Consider the following 19,935-nt stretch of genomic DNA (forward strand, 5'->3'; position numbering starts at 1 on the left):
ATTCGGGTCTCCGCGATCTATAGCCAATAGACCATTTAATTAGCATTTGTGTTCGTCTCTGAACAGAAAACAAATGTACTGACAGATAGGGACGGTCCACAGTTTGAGTACAATGTCAGTAGCTCTAACTCGAGCAAACACAAGACCCATTGCATTGCAAATGCTTGTTAACGTTGCGACTGGTAAAAAAAATTAGGGAAAAAACACCCAACGCTGCTGTTTTTCTCCTTACAGTAAACTTAAGAAAAATTACTTTAAAATATGTTCTCCGACTGCCAGTGACCACTGACTGATAAAACAAAGACAGAAAAACCCTGCTGAAAATAATTGCAGACTATTTCATTTAATTTTCTATATAGGTATAGTGTCTTGGCCCCTGCAGAATCTTAAAACTTGTGCAATGCTGGTGTATTTCGTTGGGAAAAGTTGCAACCAGGGGCAGCCTTGAAACCTTGTGTTGCTGCACTTACGTCTGGCATAGAGGAATATAGTGGGCAGTCAAGATTTTACCCTATTGAAAAATCTTGACACACGTTCTCTTGAAATTGAGCCTATTTAATTTAAATTTCGATGTAGGTATAGTGACTTGGCCCTTGCAAAATTTTAAAACTTGAACAATACTGGTATTATCCACTGGGAAAAGTACTTTTCTATTGAAACATCTTTAAACACGTTCTCATGAATTTGAGATTTGACATCGGTTTCTTTGACCAACAGTAGGATTGGGATGTTACTTGGCTCTATTGCATGGCGGTGTTGGACTGTTATCCCCTTTCGCATTTCTGAATAAGTGACCTGTCTGTTATGCAGGATCTGAAAGAAGGAGTTTCATAATGAATGCAGTGGTTAGTTTTGTACTGGAACAAATTCGGTGTTGATTTTGTCACAAAATCCTATACTATATCCGGGCAAGAAAAAAGTGCTGTTATTCTACTGCTGCGATAGTATAGAAAACACCCAGGCCAGCATTATTTCTGAATCAGGAATTGCATTGTAATGAAATGGCTGAAGCTCCACTGATATGTTTAGTACTTCTTGATTTCATGTTGTGTGTTTGTTCCATGAAGGAGGCCTCCCTGCCCTGAGGTTGCCTGTATCCTCAATAGGGTCCTCTTTAACCCCTTCGCTGCCAGGCCTTTTCCCCCTCCTGTGCCAAGCCTTTTTTTGGCTATTTGGTGCAGTTCGCGCTTAGGCCCTCATAACTTTTTGTTCACATAAGCTACCCACGCCAAATTTGCGTCCTTTTTTTCCAACATCCTACGGATTCTAAAGGTACCCAGACTTTGTGGGTTCCCCAGAAGGAGGCCAAGAAATTAGCCAAAATACAGTGAAAATTTCGTTTTTTTCAAAAAAATGGGAAAAAGGGGCTGTAGAAGAAGGCTTGTGGTTTTTTTCCGTGAAAATGGCATCAACAAAGGGTTTGCAGTGCTAAAATCACCAGCTTCCCAGCTTTCAGGAACAGGCAGACTTGAATCAGAAAACCCAAGTTTTCAACACAATTTTGGCATTTTACTGGGACATACCCCATTTTTACGATTTGTTTTGTGCTTTCAGCCTCCTTCCAGTCAGTGACAGAAATGGGCATGAAACCAATGCTGGATCCCAGACACCGCAACATTTCTGAAAAGTAGACAAAATTCTGAATTCAGCAAGGGGTAATTTGTGTAGATCCTACAAGGGTTTCCTACAGAAAATAACAACTGAAAAAGAAAAATATTGAAATTGAGGTGAAAAAAACATAATTTTTTCTCTACGTTTTACTCTGTAACTTCTCCTGCAATGTCAGATCTTCGAAAGCAATATACCGTTACGTCTGCTGGACTCCTCTAGTTGCTGGGATATATTGGGCTTGTAGGTTCATCAAGAACCCTAGGTACCCAGAGCCAATAAATGAGCTTCACCCTGCAGTGCGTTTTCATTCTATACCGGGTATACAGCAATTCATTTGCTGAAATATAAAGAGTGAAAAATAGCTATCAAGAAAACCTTTGTATTTCCAAAAAGGGCACAAGATAAGGTGTTGAGGAGCAGTGGTTATTTGCACATCTCTGAATTCCGGGGTGATCATACTAGCATGTGAATTACAGGGCATTTCTCAAATAGATGTCTTTTTTACACACTCTCTTATATTTGGAAGGAAAAAATGTAGAGAAAGACAAGGGGCAATAACACTTGTTTTGCTAATCTATGTTCCCCCAAGTCTCCCGATAAAAATGATACCTCACTTTTGTGGGTAGGCCTAGCGCCCGCGACAGGAAACGCCCCAAAACGCAACGTGGACACATCACTTTTTTTTTAAAGAAAACAGAGGTGTTTTTTGCAAAGTGCCTACCTGTAGATTTTGGCCTCTAGCTCAGCCGGCACCTAGGAAAACCTACCAAACCTGTGCATTTTTTAAAACTAGAGACCTAGGGGAATCCAAGATGGGGTGATTTGTGGGGCTCTGACCAGGTTCTGTTACCCAGAATCCTTTGCAAACCTCAAAATTTGGCTAAAAAAACAAACTTTCCTCAAATTTTGGTGACAGAAAGTTCTGGAATCAGAGAGGAGCCACAAATTTCCTTCCACCCAGCGTTCCCCCAAGTCTCCCGATAAAAATGATACCTCACTTATGTGGGTAGGCCTAGCGCCCGCAACAGGAAATGCCCGGTGCCTAGTGGTTTCTGCCCCCTTGGGGGCATATTGACCTAAAATCGGCCAATCAGCCCCGAAGGGGGCAGAAATGGTCTAAAAACAATTTGCCCCCCAGGGGAGCAACCCTTGCCTAATGGGTCGCTCCCCATCTCTAAAAAAACAAACAAACAAAAATAAAAAACACAAAAAAATAATTTACCCTGGCGCCTAGAGGTTTCTGCCCTCCCTGGGGGCAGATCGGCCTAATAACAATACGCCGATCTGCCCCCGGGGGGGGGCAGAAACGGCCTAAAATAAATTTACCCCCCCTGGGAGCGACCCTTGCCTACGGGGTCGCTCCCCCTGCGTGACATTGGCGCCAAAAAAAAAAAAAATCCCCGGTGCCTAGTGGTTTCTGCCCCCTTGGGGGAGATTGACCTTCAATCGGCCAATCTGCCCCCAAGGGGGGCAGAAATGGTCTATATGCAATTTGCCCCCCAGGGGAGGAACCCTTGCCTAATGGGTCGCTCCCCATCTCTAAAAAAAAACAAACAAAAAAAAAACACAAAAAAACAATTTGCCTTGGCGCCTAGAGGTTTCTGCCCTCCCTGGGGGCAGATCGGCCTAATACCAATAGGCCGATCTGCCCCCAGGGGGGGCAGAAATGGCCTAAAATAATGCCCCCCGCCCCCCTCGGGGAGCAACCCTTGCCTACAAGGTCGCTCCCCTTGTGTGACGGCGCAAAAAAAAATCCCTGGTGCCTAGTGGTGTCTGCCCCCCTTGGGGGCAGATTGACCTACAATCGGCCAATCTGCCCCAAGGGGGGCAGAAATGGTCTAAATACAAATTGCCCCCCAGGAGAGCGACCCTTGCCTAATGGGTCGCTCCCCATCTCTAAAAAAAGAAAAAAACACAAAACAACAATTTGCCCTGGCGCCTAGAGGTTTCTGCCCCCCCGGGGGCAGATCGGCCTAATACCAATAGGCTGATCTGCCCCAAGGGGGGGCAGAAATGGCCTAAAATAAATTCCCCCCCCCCCAACCCCGCATGGGGAGCGACCCTTGCCTACAAGGTCCCTCCCCTTGCGTGACGGCGCAAAAAAAAGATCCCTGGTACCTAGTGGTTTCTGCCCCCCAAAGCGCGAAGGAGTCATCATTGTGATTGTCAGCGCGCGCTTGCGCGCTGACGTCACAGAGGGGAGTGGAAGGGGAAGGGCTTCCCCTTCCATCCCTGACTTGGGGGTGGGGGGGAACCCCAGAGCGGGAGCGCTAGCGCTCCCTCTGGGCTGGGTGCCCAGGACGTAATGGTTACGTCCTGGGCACAGCAGCACTGTTCCGCAGGCCGTAACCATTACGTCCTCGGCACAGAAGGGGTTAAAAAGAAGCAGCAGAAGTTAGTATAGAGTCAATCGACTACATCAACTTTACTGAAGGAGAGATTTTAAGAATAGTTGTGCAGTTTTCACTCTAGGGACTCTGTGACAGGTGTGAAGTGAGGGTAATTAGATCTAGTCGCTTATGTTTATAATCTTAAATTTATTTTTGTCAAGCATTAAAATAAAATAATAATTTGGCAGGCATGCCTCTTAAAGCTTATTCTACTACGTTTGCTTGTCTCTACCCAAGACTTGAATGTAGGTGAATTCTAACATTGGAGTTTTCTCATTACAACACCACGATCACCCTGCTCAGATTTTCCACTGTCTGATTTACCCCCCATTTAGCACAAGGTTTGCCGATATCTGTGAGATATGGGAGGCTGAGGGACCCTCACCACATTCACTTGATCCCCACTGCGATGGGGAGTGGTATAAAAATACGGATATCCATGTTTGCTTGGAGTTTGATGCGGTGTAATTACAGCATACACAATTTCTCATTGACTTTCTCTCATGGCGTTCCACATACTAAAGTTAGTAGGTATTTTATATGCCTGCAGGTCTGTAGACAAAAGTTTAGTTTTACTTTTTGTGTTCATAGCCTATAAAAGTGTAGTTCGTATGTAGAGGAGAGCAAAGCCAGGTTGAGGGAGAAATGTAGTAAGAGAGAGGATGGACAATAAGATGAACAGGTTAAAGGGGAGAAGAAAACTTAGAAAGGGATGAAGTGGATAAGTAGGAGTTAGTGGGCTGGAAGAGAGAGATTGGAAGTGGATTGGGAGAGGAGCACTAAAGGAGGAGGGTATAAGAGGAGTGGAGATGGAGGAGAGAGAAAGAGAGAGAGAGATGGGGAGAGAGCAAAAGGAGAATGGGCGTAGATATCATTAGTGCCACAGCTGCAGTCACTTGGAACTTAGAGCTAAATGGTTCACTCAATACAGTTTTGGAAATCTTTTAACACCAACTGGTGGGAGCGATAAGGGGGGCACATTTTTCTTGCTTGCATTGAGGCCTATGTCCGCTTTGTTATGCAGAGAGTTTGAAAGCTGATTTACCTCAAAATGTAATTCATGCTCAATATTACTTGGTCCATTTGACTGTAACTCGCCATGTCTGATGCTACGAAACCCTTTCTTTGACTCTGATTCAACATTTATTCATTTGTCAGTTTACTTCTGAGTAATGTGTGTTATGGCATTTTTGAAGACAAAGATACTAAGTGTGATCCTAAAATAATTGGCCATATTACATGCTTGCTGTCTTGCAATGTATGATGTAGTGTTAATTTCCATTGATGGGTTTTCATTTATAATCTACATGGGTACGTTTCTATTTTTTCTGGTTTGAGGTTATCGAAATGTGTGGCCAATTGTGAATTAGTAAGCAAATTTGGCACTACAAAAAAATCGTGCTTTATATAATAAATTATTAATTCTAGTGTGGTACTGTAATTATATTCCAGACCAAATACGTTAAGAGGTAATCTGAACTATTGCTGTCTCCAGTTACTCTTTTATTGGCTTGATCATGAAGTTAAAATCAGAGGAAGTATTGCGGCTATTCAGAAACACACTTTCCTCACCCAGCTCCTACTATTGGTAGTTTACTCCACTTTCCAGTACCTGGTGCTTGAACTTAATTCTACGAAACTACTCATCTTCTTTAGTAACGACCTCCCCTTTGTTGAATATGGTATGGAACACTTTTATGCCCAGCTGCTCAGCTCTTTCTTTCCTCTAGCGTTCTTTTTATTTGTAATTGTATGTAATTATTACATTTTCTGGAGTAATGTTGTCACTCAATATGAAGCAGTGGCCCCTAAAATGTAGACTTAAAGCTCTAACTGCAAGAACACCTTGTCTCGAGTTGAAGCCTGCTTGCATGCAGGTCAGAAAGTTTCACAATTGAACAGTAGTCAGTCTGTTCTGTCCAGAAGGAGAGAAAGGAGGAGCAGACTTGATACAGATGAGGATGTAAGTTATGAGAGAGTGGTACTGTTGAATGGATGTACCTTGCAGTCCTAAAACTTTACGTAAGCTTTTCTTGCCTCCCAGTCATTGAACCCATGCACAGATTGTTTGTTGATTCTAGTGTCAAGTATAAATGTTTTGGGACCAATAAAGGGGAACATTACTTGCGAGAGCTGCCACCATGAGCAGACAAAGAAGCCAGGATGGCCTGGTCAGTTCCAGAAGAAAGGACTATGGATAGCATTGATCTCTGTTGGACAACCAGGGAATGTTTGTCTTAGTTAAAGGGCGAAGAGTGGCAACACAATGCCTTAAGACAGAAGAAGACAATAATGACAGCTGCAAGGGGGCATACAGGAAGGATGGCTGCCTCAATGACAAGTTCTACTACCAAGAGAGACTGGTACCTAAAAAGTTGAAATTGAGACTTACTTTAACTGTAGTAGTGCCGAAATGACCAGAGATGGATGGAACTCTGGCAGAGGTGTGGAATTTAATAAAATATCTACTTGTCCATGCAACCAGTTGCTTCGTAAATCTACAGGTCCTGTAAAAAAAATCCACTTGTCCCTTTGGTGCCATGTAGCATGGCGACAGATTATGGCACCAATACCATTATATAAGAGTTCTGATAATAGCCTCCCTGATTATGCCTGGGGTAAAACTATAATAGGCTTGACTACTAGCAATTTCTTGATTACCCACCTTTCTGAGATCTTACATACTGGGGCTGGAGGAAGCAGTTAGCAATATTTCCAGGGTTGGAATGCATGTGAGACTGTGCAACCTACTAACTTGCATGTTTTAAGGATTTTCACCAGCTCTTATCTAATATTTTCCCCTACTGACTAGGGCTGGAAATGTACTCCTGACAAGAGGTTCTTCCAGTATTGAGAAAAAGTGGTTGGAAGGAAAGTGAACTTGTAAATGCTCAATACATTTTCTTGGGAGCAAATCTACACATGCATATCTGCTCGTGCTAAAATACAGTCCACAAATATTTTCTAGGAGTACGAATTCCTGGTCTGCTTCCGTAAATTCTTGTGAATTCATGAAAGCCATAATTCTGCACTAATGCAAAGACATAACCATGGGTGCACTTTTGTGACTTTAAGAATTGTGCTCATAAGGTCTGGTGTTAACCAACACCTTTTTGTTTTTATTAAAATTCTATTTCTGTCTATCCATCTATCGGCTGGCTTAACTGTGAATTATAGCATTTTGCTCTTCCACGAGGAGCGTATTGGCACACAAAGAAGCCTTGTTCAGTGCCAGGAACTATTGTGACAATGTGTGCTTTTTCAAACCAAAAATATTTGTGCTTTTTGCCAGTGTTTGTTACAGTGGTGAGTGCCTGGCAACTCCCACAACAATAAAGATTTACAAATGCTATGTCAAAACAAGACCCACATTGACAAAACCAAAAGACTGACCACCGGTTTCAGATTGGTTGGCTTTGCCAATGCTTGTGTATTTCAATGTTTCCCATAATGATGTTAAAACTGGTTACACTGATTTTCTATTATGAATATGTTTTGGAAATAAAAGCGTGCATCACATTTTAGTAAATAATGCTTCAAAGAAATGGTATCTAAAATTTTACAGTGATTCAGAAACATGTTTTGTTTCCTAGTTGCATTGTTTTTCTGAACATTTTATTTTCAAAAGCAAAAAAACGATCAGTCCTGCTTACAAGCTTCTCCAAACATTTGCATCTAATCAGAGAGCTTTATGGGAGCATTATACATAGCCCTATATTGTTAAACATTTTGAACATGTGAGTATACATATTTTTGCACTGGATCCAATGGCAGTAGTGCAGTCTGAGCTTACAAAATGTATTTACAGTGCTCACCCTAATAATAAAGGCATTGCATTAATGTACCATAAATACAAGTCTGAACAGCATTAACATAGAAACACAAATATTACCTTAACTGCAGACCCCTCCCCTGTAAACTGGCAGCCTAAGAGTTTGTGCTGCAGGGGGTTGGGCCTACTTGTCACAAGGACAAAACAAATATGAAAACTAGTTGTCCTTGACCCCAAACAATATATCCTGGGTGTCGGGCTATAGGAATTGCACATCCCTGTTCTGGAGAGGCCACAGAAAATTCAGAGATCCACACGTCCATAGTTCCAAGGACTTCTGTGGTGTGAAAAACAGAAATGCCCTTCACCGAAACAACATACTGAAGGATACTGCCAGGGTTAAACAGACCACCATTGTCATAAATGTGCAGAAACACAGTTACAGGAACCCAAGGAGGCTCTAAAAGAAATAACACCCTTGCACTCATATATGGAAACAGGTAGAATTAGTCCACAGAAAATCCAAAATGTCCATACGGTGCATACAGTTCTGTCAAGGAAGTGGTTAGTTTTACAGTGGGTCAAATTCTGAGCCAAAAGCTGTTGACTTTGCCACAAAATCCCAAACGATATCCTGGACAAGTAGAAGTAAAGTAAGTTGACTGTTATGAGAGTTTAGAAAATATCCTGACCAGCCAGTGAACTGATTGTTACCCAGTAGGGATCACAAACTCTGTAAACACTGGATGAACTTTTCTACTAATTACAGTAAATACATTGTATGGATTTCTGTTACTGGTTTTCAGGAATGTTCCAGGTTTGCAATCAATTTTTAATATCTATTGAATTGCTAATTGTACAATATGGAGGATAAAATCAGGAGTTTAGAAAAATGCCCCTTTTTGCATGGTTGAAAACACTTTTTGCTAGATTTCTGATGGTATTTGGAGTCTGCACACATATATGTCCTCTTACCTCTAAAAACGTGATGAATTTGTAGTTAGCTTACCTGTAAGTCCCTAGTGTATGGTCAAGGTGTACCTGTTAGTTAAGTGCCATTAGTAGACTGCAGCACCAAATATGCCAAAATAAAGTGACAGTGCAAAACATGACTGCAGGCCTGCAACCAATAACCTGGTTATGCAGGTTTGAACTACAAATACAACTATTCAAAACAACCCCTTTTGGCAGGCCTAAACACTCCTTTTAAATATTACTATCACCACTAAGTAGGCCTTAAATGCCCTTAAAACAGGGTGCATGTTAGTTAAAAGTTGGGCATGTAAAGTTTAGTGTTAAACATGTCCTTACCGTGACGATGCCCTAAAAGTTATTTTCAGTTTAGCAGGGTTAGCTGTTCTATAGGAAAGGATTGGGATACGTTAATACAATTAATATCATCATCTCCACCTAAGAACTAGGCAAAAGTTCATTCTTTAACTTCTTAAAATATTTATTACAAATCAAAATGCATTTGTAAAGTCGGATTTGTAGCAAATACTTTACAAATAGTCCTTTAAAAAGTAATATTTTTTAGCCAACTTAAGCCTATAGAAGCACATTTGCCTACACTTCTAGCTGTGCTCCAGGAGCTGAATAGCTCCTTGATTATGTGAGAGTTGGCTTGCACAGCTGATGCAAAGTCCTTGGGTGTGGGGAGAAGTCAACTTTTCCCTGACAGAATGGCCTGAAGGTGGTGCCCAGCCCCTTGCATATCTTCAAAGGCTGCCTGACATGTCACTGGCAGATGTAGCTCACACCTGTCCTGCTTCTCTTTTGTCTAACTAGCCAGGTAGTAAGCAAAAAATGGGGCAACCCAGTATCCCTTGAAACCCAGGTAGGCATATAATTAACAAGAATAATGGTTCCCTCAGGGGAAGTAAACAGCTTTCACTTCCTAGGAAGTAATAATGATATGCGATAGAGTAGAAACAAAAAACAACATTTTCAGACCTCAGTTGTTTAGTAAGTACCCATATATTCTGGATGCACAAGCCATTGCCAAGTTCAGGTATATACATTCCATGTAGACAATGACAATACTTTACAGACAAGTTTTGTACAGACATGTTTTGGCAAAATAGCAGTAGTGCTCCTTGTGAACAGTGCAGTGTTTAGTGAATGGTGCAAAATAGTAAGCAATAGTGTACAGTGTTTAGTAAGTCAAACAAAGCTGACACTGGAATGAGGTAGAGCAACAAATGTTGCAAGGTATGTGCATTGGTAAGTCAAATGCCTAGCACCCAAAGCATTGTGAAGCTGTTGCAGAGCAGATCTGGGATCTCAGATGTATACAAAGTCTGTACAGTTGGTTTTAGCTATATGCTGTCATAGAGCAGATCTCGAACAGAATACTTACAGCACGAGCTGCTGCACAGCATGTGTACCACACTGGAAAATGTTACATAGTAATTGTTATATATTATTGGTCATTGCTATAGTGTATATGTTGGCATGTGGGCTGTATGGTTGCTTTAGTCATGCTGCTCGTGACTTGTTTTCTTTTGATGGTGTTTCCATGTCCCGTGTTGTTCTCGGAGCGGCAGTTCTTCTCAACATAGTCAGTCAGAGGGATGCAGGCGCCAAAAGCAGAACTGGTTGTGGGCTACTGTACTGTCCATCTACTCAGCTGAAATCTTCCTCACATTTGGTGATGAGGTATTCCCTGGAGCCCACTGACCACTTCACCCTGCACTTTGGTTCTGGGTCCTTGTTGCCTGGATTGCTGCCTCTGGATTCACCAGTTGCTTGGCTGTGCACCTTTGATATTTCAGCGCACTGCTGCCACTTGCTGCGCTGCATTGTGGTTGACTTGATTGTGTTTCCCCCTGCCACAAGCACTCTCTCTGGACTGCAGTGGCCTCTCCTTTGTCATTCCTGGTTCAGCTGTGGTTAGAAAGATGAAACGATTTCTGTTGGTGGCTGACTGCGCTCTGTGCAGTGTAGTCTTCTTCACGTTACAGTGACTGTGCTTGTGTCATCTTTGGTATTGGATGTTGCTGATTTGACACTCCCTACCTCTTCAAGTCACTAAATTAGTGATGTGGTGGCCATCTTTCCTTTCGCTCTCTGGCCAACAACCACCTCGGCAAGCAGTGCACGTGATGCAGCAGTCATTCTGCTTTCAGCATCCCAGACTAAGAAGCATTGTTTTCATGGCGTTTCTTGCCTCACCTTGACTTCTATGGCACTACCTCAGCAGGGCAAGATGTAAAAAGTATATTTTATTGATTTATCTGCTTTATTGGTTGTTTCTCATATGAGAACCCTACCTGTTTTTAGCTATACTGTGCTTTTACTTCTTTGGATACAGCCATTACAGAGATACTGTGCAGTTTATTATCTAGTTAAGCTTCCTCTTTGGCTTCTCATTTGCTCACTGGAGAGATAAGCATAGGGGCAACCTAACCCGCACTTCAGATTCGTCCATTCTTGCCCTAACCTCCTGGGCCTGCTGCTCGTTATGCGATGTGGTGCTCGGATACGTGTAGCCTCTCTCTTCAGCACATTCAGACAAAACTTCCATTTATTAAAGATTTCCCACTAGGGGTATACTGTAGGAGTATACTGCACCCCATCGGGGAGGCTGTTCTGGGTTGTGTGATTTGTGCCATCATGGCATGGCCCCCTCTGTGACTGCTATCCCAGTGGGACTTTGCAGACTTTTCAGGAAGTTTTGAGGAATATGAACATCCTTCCCATCATGATCTGTTATATTGTGCAATCACATTGGCCATCAGCTGATCTTGGGATTGCTGACACCTGGATCTGTCGAAACACGAGTGCCTTAAGCTTGTGTTTACCACTGGTGGTTGCACACAGATGATTACCCTTTTCTGTAAGGCGCTCCAGGCCCAAGCTAAAGACGACTAGGAAGCCCTCCAAGATCACTGGGCAGCTGCTATGGGACGTTCGCTATCGGATTTGGACTGGGCTGAATTGCTGTCCTCTACATCCCTGGTCTCTCGTACACTTGCTTTAAGGTAATTCAATACTGTTATATGCATAGAGTTTGTCTGACCCCTAAGCAGAATAATCAGATGTTTCTTGGGGCCCACACCACTTGCCCCCGCCGCCGTTTGGCAAATGCTACCTTCCACCACATGGTGTGGGATTGTCCAATGCCTAAACCTTACTGGGGCACTGTACTGGGCCTGATTAACTTTCCTACTCACAGTACTTTGGAGGCGTCTCCGACGGTCTGCTTACTTGGTCTAGGCCTTAGGCCCACGGGTAGGTTGCTCACTACGAGGTTTGTTGACCTGGCACTGATACTTGCTAGGAGGCAACTGTCCATTGCCAGGAAATCTACCATAGGCCCCTCCCTACATGGTTGATGGTGTGAACTGAACAAATGGATCGAGTGCAAGCATACCTTGTTGAGGTGGGAGGTGCAGTGGGGCCAGCATAATCCTGATCCCGCTCTGGCCTGGGCACAGATTCTCTCTGCTGCCCAACCAAAGGTGATAGTGGACAGTTGCTTTTTCCTCTGGGCCAGGATTCTACTGCCAAGTGAATTGGGACAATGCTGTCCCCCTGTGTGGCTTATGTTGTGAGCGAGTTGCAGTGGAGTATGTCTGTCTCGGGTGGTAGCTCTATAGGCCTCCTTTTTAGCTGGGCTGTGCCAAGCAGCTGCCTCTCCCATCCATCCCCTTCATCTTGAACTAATTTTTGTAGTATTTCCTGGTAAGATGCCAGCTTGGCCAGTGGTTGTTTGATATGTTGTTCTTTTTTTAGAACATTGTTTCCTTTCTCTTCCCCTTGTGTCCTTCCCTTTTCTGGTGACACCCCCTCCTTTTTTACCCCCACAATGTCTTTTCCTTTCTTCTTGCATATTGCACATGCTATTATTCCTTTTTTGACCAATGCACTTGCCTTTTTTCTATCAATTGTTGATGGCTCACAAATGCTTATTTGCTATCGTAGCTGCTCACGTTTGTCGTTATTGGTTCTACATTGTACTGCCTGCATTAGTCATTTCTGTTGCATTGGAGTGCCTCATGCCTACAATACTGTTCTGTTTTTATTTCGCCGCTCCTTTTTTTCTGCATTATTCTCTACATACCCTTTATTTAAATTACGTTCCAAAATAAAACTTTGACTTCTCACTTACTTCAAACAAATTGCAGGCAAGCCACACATTTAGTGGAAATCCTGGACACGTTCCTCTGAAAACTATTTGGATTTTGTTAATGCTAAGGCATTTGAACCCAAACATACAGCAGTACTCCTTTATAGTCAACTTAGTCAGGAAGAACAGTGCATATTCAACCACTTACATGAGGTACATGCCTCTCCTAATCAAACTGGTGACGGAGTGGTTATGCTGAGTTGGTTAATAGGCTTGGGGTCAAGTTTGCTAAAGAGCCCAGTGTTTTCTTAGAACTATTTAATTTCTTCAAAAGTGAAAAAAAATCCTAATGAGAGTGTAGAGGAATGTATTCCATCTTTGAGACTTTTGGCTTCCACGTGTAACTTAGGGAAAATACAACAAAGCCTCCTGAGCTGCCGAGAACCCTCATTGTTAGAGGTGATTGATATTGCTAAAAGCATTGAACGCTCAATTGTGTCAACTCTCCTCTAATTTCACAGGAAAATTCTAGTAGAGCCTTTGCATTTCTAAATAATGCCATTAATGAACTTGAGAGTGTTCATGCTGTTCCTGTTAAAGGTGGGAATTACAGGTCAGCTCTTCATAAACTAATCTTTCCTGTTTCAGGTGTGGGTCTAAGTCTCATGTGAGTAACTATATGAATTCCTCTGCATAGGGGAAGCGCCACAACAAGTGCAAAAACGTGGGCCTTTTCCAAAGTGTTTGTAAAAGCAGTAGACCTTCTCTCAACTTGAACAGCATTGATTTGGGTCAGGATGACTGTGACATAGATCTTTCCAATATGGTCTTGACCGTAGACTTGACTTCTGGTTTAGTATTTCTAACCCTTACCATGATGGCTTATTCCAGTGCCCCATCACCATCATTGAAGACATATTGTTTCATAAGCATTGGGGTCTGGATGTCAAACTTCAGGCTCATGATGTGCAACCCAAGGTATATGGTGACATTGATATACTTGGATATACTTGTATATTTCCTGGATAAATTATCTTGTCTTGGTAGGCATAAAATGGCCAACATTTATGTTAAAGCAAGAATATTTGTAGGTTGGCAGGATTTGCCAAAATTAGGACTCATGTTAGTACCAGGTTCCGATCTCGGCTGTTAGAATTACTGCATGCCAATTTTTTGGGTTGACATCAACTGATTTGTCATTTACATTATGGACAAATTCCTGAAAGTCTCCAATGGCATCATTGGTTTCATTAACACATTTGTGCACAAAATCAAACTTAAAAAATGCCATACAGTTGTCCATAAAGTTTAGAATTGTCTCCTTAAGCTTGAGACCAGAACTTGAAACATTATTGGCCAACTTGGTTAATGAAGGCATATTTTATCTACTGATGCGTCTGAGTGGATCTGTTCCATAGTAGTTGTGCTTAAAAAAAAAACTGGAGACATTTGTCTCTGTACGATCTTCTCACCCTTAATAAGAACATTTTGATTGTCATCTCTTCAAGGTTCATGAGTTGCTTGCAGATATTGAGGAATCTAAATTTTTCATGCTAATTGACCTCAGATGAGCTTATCACTAGGTTCCTTTGACTAATGATTTGCAGGACTTAACTATTTTCATAACACCATTTGGGGCATGTAAGTAGTGTAGACTTTTTTCGGTCTGACCTTTGCAGCCATCGTATTCCAGATGTTGATGAATACCATTCTCACAGGCATTAAGAATGCTCAAGCATTTCAGGATGATGATCTGATTTTCGCCAGTACCGTTCAGAAACACAGTTTTATTCTTGAGAACGTACTTACTTTTTTCAAAGAATTTCGTATCCCTCTCCGCTGTGACAAGTGCAATTCCTTAGCACAGGGAGTTGAATATTCAGTTCATTTCATCAGTTCCAAAGCTGTAACTCCAAAATGATCTTTAGTCGAGGCCATTCGGGACACAGAACCCCCAATGGACAAATATACCCTTCATTCCTTCCTGGGCTTATGGAGTATTACTCATGCTTTGTGCAGGGATATGCTGCTGTTGTTCAGCCCATACACCAGTTATTCAGGAGGGGCGAGAAGTACATATGGTCTGAGTCTGTGCAGAAGTCATTTGAGAAAATTAAACAACCCATAGTTGACGTGCCAGTTTTATGACAATTTGTTGATGGTAATAAATGTGCTGTTACAAGTTGTTGCAAGTCAGGTAGGCCTACAGGCCATTTTAACACAGTTCTGCAACGACTAGGATCACACCATTGCCTTTGCCTCTCGTGCTCTTGACAAAGCAGAATCTACCTATGGTACAAACCACATACAACTGCTGTATATGCGTTTTGTCAATGCCACTGGAGGGCCTCTTCAAGTTTGGTGAGATTCCTGTCAAAGTTACAAGAAGTCAACATTACAGGTAAGTATGTAGCTGAAGGGAAGAACTTCTGATCGGACTATCTGTCTGGATTACCATTTTGCGAAGAATCATAGCCACCATGTCAAGAATAATGTGTTGTGGCTTTTGTGTAAGACATTATTGTGGTCATGGGGTAACTTATAACAAACAATGGTCTGAAGCCTCCAAAAGGAATTAGTGCTTCATTCAGGTTTTTTGAATACATGAAGGAAGGATGACTTAAGGAGAGAAATGTTGAACCTTCCCTTAGAACTTTGGGGCAGGTGGCTGCTGAACTATCCATTGTGAATGATGTTTTGTTACTGCACGATTTATGTGTTCCCACTACAGATGTTAATAGACTTTGTTTAAAGAAGTACACATTGGTCATTTGGGTGTGAATGCCACTTGCCAAAATCTAAATCAATACTACTGGTGGCCTTCCATGGAGTCACAAGAAGCTTGTTTTATTGATGTGTGCACCACGTTTAGTTTCTGACAAGCACTGGAGGACACATGAGACTCCCCTTCACGTAGTTCCATTACTGGAGTAAGCATGGCAAAAAATAGCCCTTCATTTTGCAGGCACTTTTGTACTTCTTCTCAGTATCAGAAGTTACGTAATATTTCTCGAGAGGTATGCCAAAAGAAATTGTCACGAGAAATGAGTCACATTTCATCTCAACGCAAAGCTTTCATTAATACATTTCACATTAGGCACCTCCAGGTTACTTTATATTCTCACAGTTCAAACAGTATGGTGAAGTGCTTGGACAAATTTCTAAAAGAAGGTATTGTGACAGCACTGACAATGTGTTTTAAGTAATAACGGTCTCATATTATCTCATCACACAGCACTGTACCACCAATATTTCACCCTTCAAACTCCTGTGCAAAAGACTACCCAGATCTGCTTTGTGTCCTGATTAGATTATAAGCAAGCAGACTAATCCCTCTTATCTTTCTAAGAGCGAACTTGTCACAAGGGTTTGAAAACAAGGAAACCTCATCAAACACAACTTTGATAAAAGACATCATGGGAACGATATTATTGCCAGCATTCTTGATTGGGTTTTAATCAAGAAGCCAACCAAAGTTATGACTACCACCCAGATTGTCAAACTATCCCAGGGAGCTGCATTAATCTTTGCTAGAGGTTGGTGGAGCAGAAGAAGCTTAGTTAACGTTTCTCCTGAACAGCCGCCCGCCAGACTCTTCCCGCCTTCAAACCACCTGTGCGGCCTGAAGCCCGTCGGCCTTAATAGGACTTCACCAGAGGGCCGGCGGGGGAAACAGTGTTTCTGCCCGCCGGCCCTGCAGTGAACAGGGCCTTAACATTTGCACGGCTCCTAATAGAGCGCCAATGTGGCAGTGCAGCAGCACCTGTTCTGCATTTCACTGCCCGTAATTGCCCAGCAGTGCATGACTGCCCATGCCAAGTGAGTGGGCAGTGCAGGGGGCCCCCCGACACACCCACTCTGCCAGCATTTCCATGGAGGTGTAAACTGCCATAGAAAGGCTGGCGGATGGGGACTCCTAATCCCTGCCCTGGAGGAGGAAACCCACTGGGACCACCAGGCTGCTGGCTTGCAGCAGCCTGGGGCTGTTGGTGGTCCGATCGTGGTGGCTCTGCCACGGTCATAATGTGGTAGGCCCACCTCCAGCCTGTTGGTGGTGGGACCGCCACCGTGAGTCTGGCGGTCATGTGACCGCCAGACTCGGAATGGGGCCCATGTCTCTCTTGATTTATGTTTGTGGTCAAAATTTTGGTTGCCTTCTGTCACCCTAAGTTCCACATCCCCCCAAGTCTTCTTAAAGATATGCAGGTTGCTGCTAGTGATGCATCACTGTTGTCTGGCGCTAACTTACTTTCTTCCTGTAACATGCCTACTCGTAATGTGTCTGTGCCTTTTTTCTACAAGGATTTTTGCTTTGGCTTTTGTTAGTTCTTCCCAGGTTCTGTATGTTTGTTTTGTTAAGGGGGAGATGATTTATTCTAATGGATATTGTTATATAGTAATGGTCATTGTTGTACTGTATATGTTGGCACAAGAGCTGCGTGGCTGCTTCCAGTCATGCTGCTTGTAGCGGAGTTTCTTTTGCTGGGATTTCCATGGCCCATTGCTGTTCTCTTGTTGGCTGTTCGTCTCAACATATTCAGTTGGAGGGACGCTGACACTGAGAACAGAACTAGTTGTGTGCTCCTGTACTTATGTCTGGATAGATCATTTTAAGTTATCTGTCTCCTCTACTGGGCATTTTCTTTTCTTCACAGCATGGGAGCTGGATTGGTCTTAAGCTTGATAAAAGGATTCTCCATCTTGGGATGCCAGTGCTGTGGCTTTGAGGAGGACATCTTTCACATAGCTTATGGTCTCCATCTACCCCACACACAATAAAAGTGTACAGTATACATGCCAATGGACCGGATTCGGGCAGGAAACTTTATTTTAGGCATCTCCAGCCTACAATTGTCTCTGCCTCAATTTAAGCCGGTGGAGAAAAAAATCTTCCCTCAATTTTTTCCAAAATCTGTCCATTCCAGTTTGAAAATGTTGGTATGTATGATACAGCATAACCTCAAGATGAAGTACAGGATTCCACTTAAGGGAGACTGAACAGATTCTAACAAAAAGGTCCATTAGACCACTCTCCAAGGGAGTAAAGGTAAAAAGGGATATCATGGGCTCCCAACAGTCATCTTTCATCTCATAGTCTAAAGGAAGGTCAGTAAAAGACTCCCTGCTGTTGGTGATATCCTTAGGTATGCCCCATCAATGAGGAATATGTAAACATATGAACTGTTTTCCAGTAATTCCATACGGAAAGGCCACTTTGGTGATAAAACACTAAACATTCAGTAGTTCTTAATAAATGAGGCTGTCACAGGCGTAAGACCATGAGGGACGTTTGTCCCAAAAGGTAGTTTAGTTTTAAGAAGGCAACACAGAATCACATATTTTTTTAAGGCACCATTGAATGATTTTTGAAAGGAAAGTGTTCTGCGGGTTTAAACATGATGGATAAATGCCTCGTTGGTATTGCTGAATTCGTTTTGAATTGCAAATCTTCTCAGGAACGTTTTGTTTACAGTTCACGTCGCATTCGCGTTGCCCAGAGCAGATGGCATATAAATGTTGCAAGTTAAACAGGATCAGGTCATGCTGGATTAATTATAACCGAAATGTGTGTTCTGTCTAAAATGGCAGGGCAGCTGCATAAAAGGGGTGACCCAGGTCAGAACCACACAGAAGATATTGCAACATTGCCTCTTTACTAGATTTTCTCACATGAATTTGCAAGTTGCTGCGTGAACGAGTCAAAGGTTTTTCTGACATCATACTTGGTGTATTTTATATCTGTCTTACACTGATTTTTGTGCCCGCATTAAGCGAGAATGGAAGCCAAAATGGGAAGTGACTGTCTGGCCAACTTTTACACGTACTTTATGCAATTTGTAAGCATTTTTTCGCCACCAAACGGTGGTGTGAGGCTGTTTAAAGCACCGATTGCTGCAACCTGAAAGACACTTAATGTTCAGGGACCTTTAACTGTGTCTGGCACTTCAGATTTTAGGCAGATAGACAGGACACATTTCCCGGTAGCTTGCTAGCAAACAAGGCATAGCAGTATGCTTCATAAATATAACACTTGTATATAATAACATAGCTCAGGTGAACTATGAGAGAGGATCTATTCACATAACCACGAATTTTGCTCTGTATTGTTTTGCTCACTTCCAAACTACAAATCTATTTTAAGTAGGGAAGCCTAGTTTGTGCATGGTAGTATTTTTGGCAATGTGTGTTAATTGTATCCATTGTATAAAGGTTGGCTTGTGAATGGTTCTCCATACCTCTAATCTCTAATCAGTGATTAAAGACTTTGGGAAGGTTTGTCTTAACTAACTCTTTCAGAGTTCTGTATTTTGCTAAATGCCAGTCTGAGAATACAACCGACTTTGTCATCAAACTGCAAGAGCGACAGAAGTGATATAACACCCTCATGGCAGAATAGCACCACTGGAAGTGACATTGGTGGCCTTTGACCCTCAAGACATCCAAACAGGTGATGTTGCATGTCCATTGACCCGTATGTCATAACAGGAAATGCTGTATTCCTCGCTTTAGAGTAATTCCAGGTGCCAGACTGGACCCAGAAACTCTTCCCTAGCAGTGCACCTCTGCGCTACTAGGTGGCACCTTACTCTTCAGTGTCTGCTTCGTGCCCCCCCGCACACCAGAAATGACAGAGAAGAGCTGCATATAAGGGACACCCCTACATGCTGTCAGTACCTTTCTTTTCATGCTTTCCGTCGTGGGTTGAGATCTGCTCCCAATTTAATCAGACTACCAACCTAAATCCAGTGAGCTAGGGAATGATGATGATTACTGAAATGATAGGGTTCAAACCATGCCATGTCAGTCATGGACCCACACAAAGTGTCTCTCTGCTTTTTTTCCTGTTTGAATGTGCCTTCATGCAGCCAAAAGGGATGCAGGATCATGAAGAGAGGATGTACGTTGATAAACATAAGAAGTTGTGGCCTTCACATAAGTCCTGTTCCCATTTAAAGTCATAGGAGGCGCAGACTCAATTTTGCTCCAGAGGCCATTGCTGCAAAAGGTCAACTTTTTGGTGGCAGTCATCCTGTAAGCCTAAATTGAACTCTTAAAATAAGCACAAAAAACAAAGTGGGTACTCAAGCCCA

General features: G+C 42.6%; 1 protein-coding gene across 1 annotated transcript in view; it reads left to right on the forward strand.

Moving 5' to 3' along the window:
- Positions 1–19,935, forward strand: part of FANCB (FA complementation group B) — a 350,895-nt gene that overhangs the window by 187,594 nt on the left and 143,366 nt on the right. The window lies entirely within an intron of this gene.

This window comes from Pleurodeles waltl, chromosome 8 (assembly GCF_031143425.1).
Source record: "Pleurodeles waltl isolate 20211129_DDA chromosome 8, aPleWal1.hap1.20221129, whole genome shotgun sequence".
Lineage (NCBI taxonomy): Eukaryota > Metazoa > Chordata > Amphibia > Caudata > Salamandridae > Pleurodeles > Pleurodeles waltl.